Genomic DNA, 6,990 nt, shown 5'->3' with positions numbered 1-6,990 from the left:
GCTGCAAATTTATAGCAGTTGAGTTTTGGGAGGAGACAAACTCATTCAAATATGAAACTTGCCATTTCCCTTTGTACCATGACATTCTACGTAGTTGCCCCCTCAAACCCATTCAATGCCCATGTGTGTTTACTATTCTCATGCGCAGCGCACGTACTTCCTCCTCTATATAAAGGCCATGCAGCATGCCAGCCAGAGCCAACTTATACTTCTCAAGATTATTACCAACAACAACAAAAAAAACCTCAAGTTATGGCAATGCAATTACGTTCTTTTCTCTTAGGCATGCTGCTACTAATTGGCTTTGCTTTCACAAATAGCGAAGCTGATATTAGAGCTCCACCCACACATTTTGACACTGCTTCTCTCAATAGGAGCAGTTTTCCAGAAGGGTTCGTATTTGGTGTAGGTTCTGGATCTTACCAAGTAAGTCCTTTTCTGGGCTTTAATTTGAGTTTTGATTAGGGTTTTCTTTCAAATTCAGACCAAGCATCAATCCACGCAAGAATATTGACATCTTCTTCATTGTGTCTCTTGTGTATTTCAGTATGAAGGTGCTGCAAAAGAAGGTGGTAGAGGACCAAGCATTTGGGATACCTTCACCCACAAATATCCAGGTTTGTCCAATCAAATCATCAATTAGTTAAAATAACAAAATCGTGCTACTTTTACTCTTATGCTCTAAATAAATAAATTTTCTATGATTAATTGCAGAAAAGATTAACGATAGCAGCAATTGAGATATCACTGTTGACCAATATCACCGCTATAAGGTTCATGACCCAATGTGCACACATTAAATTTTGAAGCATGAAGAAAACTCATCACATTGAAGATAAGCTCCCGATAATTTTTATCTGATTTCTTTTTTGTTATGCACTGTAGGAAGATGTGGGGATTATGAAGAATATGGGGTGGGATGCTTATCGATTCTCTATCTCATGGTCAAGATTGTTACCAAGTAAGTTCAATTGTGACCAATCGTCAATATTTCTGCCTTCATGGTTTTCGCTTAAGTAATGTGTCCAAGTTGTCTACCTAATAGAAGTCGAAGTTCAAGTTCGATAACATATAGCCCAACTTTTTTAAAGTTCAGTTTAAATGTTATTGGTGCACTTATTTCTTTATTTTCTGGTTTTGTTTTAATTGTTAGATGGAAAGTTAAGTGGAGGAGTGAACAAGGAAGGAATCAAATATTACAACAATCTCATCAATGAGCTCTTACGCAATGGTGAGCCATCCCACCTTACATGATCAATAATTTATACAATAGGAGTTACATGCACTCATAAAAAATAAAAAAAAAAAAAAAAAAAATCATTTTGTCAAACTTATAACTCGCTTTTATTGATGATGCTATTTATAGGTTTAACGCCATTTGTGACACTCTTTCATTGGGATCTTCCTCAAACTTTAGAAGATGAATATGGTGGTTTCTTAAGCCCTCATATTGTGTAAGTGAAGAAATTAGTCCTTTGAATGGTGTTGATAATTTAATTAATAAATACAACTATGACATTTACATTTTGAAATCTGTATATACAGCAATCATTTTCAAGATTACGCAGAACTTTGCTATAAGGAATTTGGTGATCGAGTAAAGCATTGGATGACACTGAATGAGCCGTATACCTTCAGTAACTATGGTTATGCAACTGGGTCCCAAGCGCCGGGACGATGCTCCACTTGGCAACAGCTAAACTGCACCGGCGGAGATTCATCTACTGAACCATATTTGGTAACACACCACCAGCTCCTTGCTCATGCAGCTGCTGTAAAATTGTACAAAAATAGATACCAGGTACAATTAATTAGTTTGTTGCAACAAGAGAGCGACTACTTTACCTTTTTGTGACTCTAAAACAAACTAAATGTCCTTGTGCAGGCGTCTCAAAATGGAGTGATAGGGATAACACTGGTGTCAGATTGGTTTGAGCCCTTATCGGAAGAAAAAGAAAATAAAAATGCTGCATTACGAGCTTTGGATTTTATGTTAGGATGGCAAGTGTATTTCGAATTTGCTTATGCATATAATATTTGCTATTTACTAGCGAGCAATACATAAGATAATGTCAAGTTAATCCTTGAAATGTTTACATTCTTATAGGTTTGCTGAGCCATTGACAAGTGGTGACTATCCGCAAAGCATGCGATCTCTTGTCGGAAGCCGATTACCAAAATTCACAAAAGAACAATCCAAGTTGCTAATTGGTTCATTTGATTTTCTTGGACTAAATTACTATACGGGTTACTATGCAAGTGATGCACCTCGAAATAACTCGGTATACGCAAGCTACACAACAGATGCTGGCGTTAATCTTTCATGTGAGTACAAGTTCAGAATTTAATTCAAGCAATTTAAGTTTATGGACTAATTAGATTCTGATATTCATATGTGTTGTGACAGCTGAGCGTAATGGGGTCCCCATCGGTCCAAAGGTACACATCAAATTACTAGATTAAGCCTTTATGATTTCGACTATTAATCGTTTTGCACTTACAAATTTGACTCCTAAAAATCTAAAGATCTTCAAATTTTGGTGCAGGGTGCTTCGGAATGGTTAAATGTTTATCCACAAGGAATTCAACATCTTTTACTCTACACAAAGAAAAAGTATCACAATCCAATTATTTACATTACCGAAAATGGTAATTTTGTCTAGCCTTAAGTAATTGCATGTGTTTCACATATTTTTGGTGGAAAACACATACAAGTGGTACAAAGTCTAAATTTGTAATTACATAATAATTTATTATATATTGCAGGTGTGGATGAGTTGAATGATCCTAAATTATCACTTGCCGAAGCCCTTAATGATACCCATAGAATTGACTACTACAATCGCCACCTTCATTATGTTCAAAGTTCTATTGAGTAAGTGTATTAAAAAATTCATTTATAATATTTAAATATATATGTACATGGTATAGCTTTTGATTTTGAATTATTGACATTAATATATTTAATTTTCTTTGATTTCTTTTTAGCAATGGTGTTAAAGTGAAGGGATTCTTTCCGTGGACGTTGTTAGACGACTTTGAATGGAGTTCGGGATTTAGTGTTCGATTTGGTATCACCTATGTAGATTACAACGATAGGCTTAAAAGGCACCCCAAACTCTCGGCGCACTGGTTCAAAAGTTTCCTTAAGAAGTATTGAAAACTTCATATCATATTTGTCATTCAATATTTGTATTTAATTCAATAATGTGAATTTTATGTATGTAAAATAATACTAGGATTCCAAATTTGTGTACATACAAAATTAGAATTCCAAATTTGTGTACATTCAATCATTTCAATTTTAGTCATTGTGTAGGATTAAAATTGCATTCATTCAACCCTCTTGTAAAATTAAACATTGATTTTTAGTCCTTTGATGAGTGTCAACATAATCATAATTATGAAACTCATTTGTTTGTAGTCCTTTGACTGACTGTCTCGAATTTGAGTTATTTATAATGACTCCTCTTGAGGTTTTTCGTGTTTACGCAAAACCCTCTAAGGTCTTGGAAATTACACAAACACCCCGTCAGGTTTCAATATGGTTTCACATAACTCCAAAAATCCAAAAAAAAAAAAACCTAAAATTGGATGTAAAAGGACTCTTGCATAGACTAAAATACCATTCATGATATCAGAACTGTTTGGATACAGTCGCACCATAATTTCTAAACCCTAACAAAAATAAAATAATAATAAATAAATCATAAGACACATTGTACTATTCCATGGGAAAAAATGAAGACCCTCCTCTCTTCCATATCTTTGTCTCTTCCATCTATGCTCCATCATCGAAATCCTTTGTTGCTTTGAAAAGAGAATTCTCAGATCCTGCTATCTCATTGCACCTTGATCTTTCTGCTTTGTAGCGTTAGGATTTAAGTTGGGAGGAGTTAATCCAATAAGCCAAGAAATAGGAAGTCAAGGCCCTGCTCCAAGTCAAGACGTGAGCAAAACCCATATAGCAAATGAAGAAGCTGGTACTCGGCCATTGTGAAGAAGTTGCTCTAGTTTGATTTTTTGGTTTGAGTTAGGATTGAACCATTTTTTTTTTTTTTTTTTTTGTGATTGGAAACATATTGGAGAAGGCATGGAAGAGATGGAGAGGATGAAGGAAAGCGTACGTCTTTTTTTCCTTGGGGAAAACGTAGAATATTGGGGATTAGGGTACAATTCTATCCAAACAGTATTCTAATACCATGAAGGGTATTTTAGTCTATGCAGAAGTATTGTTATATCAGGTTTTAGGTTCTTTTGGATTTTTGGAGTTATGTGAAACCAAATTGAAATATAAGGGGGTGTTTGTGTTATTTTTAGGACCTCAAGGAGTTTTGTGAAAACACGAAAAACCTCAGAGGGTGTTAGGATAAATAAATCCCGAATTTTCACTTATTCCTTTAAATTCTATTGTACTTTGACCATACCACAGTGACAAAAATTTTGAAATTTAGTAGCCCACTATTTAGAGGCTACAGTACGGCTCATGACACGAGCGCATATGCACAAACTGATCTCTAATCGAACTTGAGGTTCAACTTTAACAACCCAAATTGTCTATTTGTTAGAATCTCATAAAACATCATCCTAACCAAAAAATAATCAATCAAATTTGAAATTATCTAATTATTTAATTATGGTCAAATAAAGAAACCAACACAATTATGAAAAGTTGAAAAAAAAAAAATTTGGATGATAATCAAGAACAGAGTCTGTGACGAGAGAGAGGAGAAGTTTCTATTCTCTGTGTTTTTTTTCTTTAGGGAGTAACCATGCTTAGATGGGTTAGAGATCACCATAGTGGTTGCCCTTTTTTTTGTCAATCTCTCTATATCATCATTAAACCAGGGCGAGGAACGAATACCATTTACAAAGGCACAAGTCTAAAAGACAAAGGAGCAATAAAAAACCAGAAGCCTGTGACGATGCGAAAGCAAGCAGAAGCCTGTGCGGCTGTGCCGATACGAAAGCAAGCAGTAGGCCACAGTGGTTCAGATTATTGATCTTATAATTGATGAAGACAAAAAAATCTTCAGTTATTCGAGTCATTCATGTTGGACCGAAATGCCCCTCCATACTACAAAATTTGGTCGCCAAACAATGTTATGGGCGACAAAGTTTTTTAATTCGTCGCCAATAATTTCATCCAATTTATCAACTAATTCACCACAAAATATGTCCTAATGGCAACCAAAAGATTTGGTCTCTAGGGGAGGAGTTGGCCACGAAGTTTTCCCTCTCTTTATTACAAATAAACAATTGGGCCACAAATTTATTTCTTTGTTGTGCCTTTTAAAAATTCTTGTTTGGCTCATATTCTTTTGAAACTTAAATTTCTGCATTATAATTTTTTTTCCTTCTCTTTTCATATATCGGAGGACTTCAATGAATTCACTTAAATTGATATTTGATGTAATTTTATATTCCCCTGTTTCCATTTTAAAAGATCTCTTTGCTAGTGTTTAAAGTTCACCCGAGAAGAAGCGAGTATTCTAAAGGTTGCTGTTGTACATTATACATATGTCCTTCGGTTGAGTTTTTCTAACATGACTAGGATTTGAAGTTGGACATTTATGTTTTTTGCTTTCCAGCTTGTAGGAAAATGCCCAAGAAAAGAGTGCGTCTAACATGACTAGGATTTTGAAGTTGGACTTACGTTTATGATTTTCAAACATCTGAGATGAAATTTTACTCTCATGATTGGCTAGTGGAGATTGTGAATCGGTAATAATCAGGTTAAGGAGCTATTTAAAAACATACATACCCTATTTGATTTGGATTTTCTCTTTTTCTCTGGTTTGATGTAGCAGTAGCCATTTTGATTTCGCTAGAAGATTTAGCTATAAGGAATTGCTTTCTGCTTTTTGAAACCAAACCAAATTCTCATTTGAAGCAATAAGTTTCTCATTTGAAACAATGGCTAAGATGTAACTCACAGAGCTTATTATTGAATGAAAAACGAGATACCCTCTTTATTTTCCTCCTATTGTTCTACTATATGGAGTTTCTCCTGTTATTTATGCTAAGGTAGCAGATTGTACTCATAGATTTAGAGATAGTTGAGTTTATTTCAGAATAATTCACTAGTTGTGGTTTTCTTTATTGCAGTTGTGTATTCAAACAGCTCCAGTCCAGAGTTGGAGTCCCTATGCAAGTGATGCACCTCAAAATAACTCGGTATACCCAAGCTGCACAACAGATGCTGGCGTTAATCTTTCATGTGAGTACAAATTCAGAATTTAATTCAAGCAATTTAAGTTTATAGACTAATTAGATTCTGATCTTCATATGTGTTGCGGCAGTTGAGCGTAACGGGGTTCTCATCGTCCAAAGGTGCACATCAAATTACTAGATTAAGCCTTTATGATTCCGACCATTAATTGTATTGCACTTACAAATGTGACTCCTAAAAATCTAAAGATCTTCAAATTTTGGTTCAGGGTGCTTCGGCATGGTAAAATGTTTATCCACGAGGAATTCAACATCTTTTACTCTACACAAAGAAACAGTATCACAATCCAATTATTTACATTATCAAAAATGGTGATTTTTTCTAGCCTTAGGTAATTGCACGATCAATGTTTCACATATTTTTGGTGTAAAACACGCACAAGTGGTACAAAGTCTAAATTTGTAACTAGATAATAATGTATTATATATTGTAGGTGTGGATGAGTTGAATGATCCGAAATTATCACTTGCCGAAGCCCTTAATGATACCAATAGAGTTGACTACTACAATAGCCACCTTTATTATGTTCAAAGTTCTATTGAGTAAGTGTATTAACAATGTTTACACCATAATGAATCGAGCAGACTCAACATCAAAGCGACTAGCACCAAGGCAGCCATGCATTCTTCCTTGCCGAAGGAAGACACACTCCGAGGTGCCAGACACCTGCCGAAACTCCCAATTGCCAAACCTAATCTCCAAGACACGTGTCGCCACCACGACGACTTGCACAAAGTCCCACATTGAAACTTTGTGCA

At 35.1% G+C, this 6,990-nt stretch overlaps 1 pseudogene; it reads left to right on the top strand.

Moving 5' to 3' along the window:
- The first annotated feature begins 226 nt into the window (after positions 1–226).
- On the top strand, positions 227–3,375 carry LOC117617361 (annotated as a pseudogene).
- The last annotated feature ends 3,615 nt before the right edge of the window (positions 3,376–6,990 follow it).

Source organism: Prunus dulcis, chromosome 2 (genome assembly GCF_902201215.1).
Source record: "Prunus dulcis chromosome 2, ALMONDv2, whole genome shotgun sequence".
Lineage (NCBI taxonomy): Eukaryota > Viridiplantae > Streptophyta > Magnoliopsida > Rosales > Rosaceae > Prunus > Prunus dulcis.
Note: the sequence above shows the minus strand (reverse complement) of the source record. Positions and strands in the feature narration are given on the sequence as shown.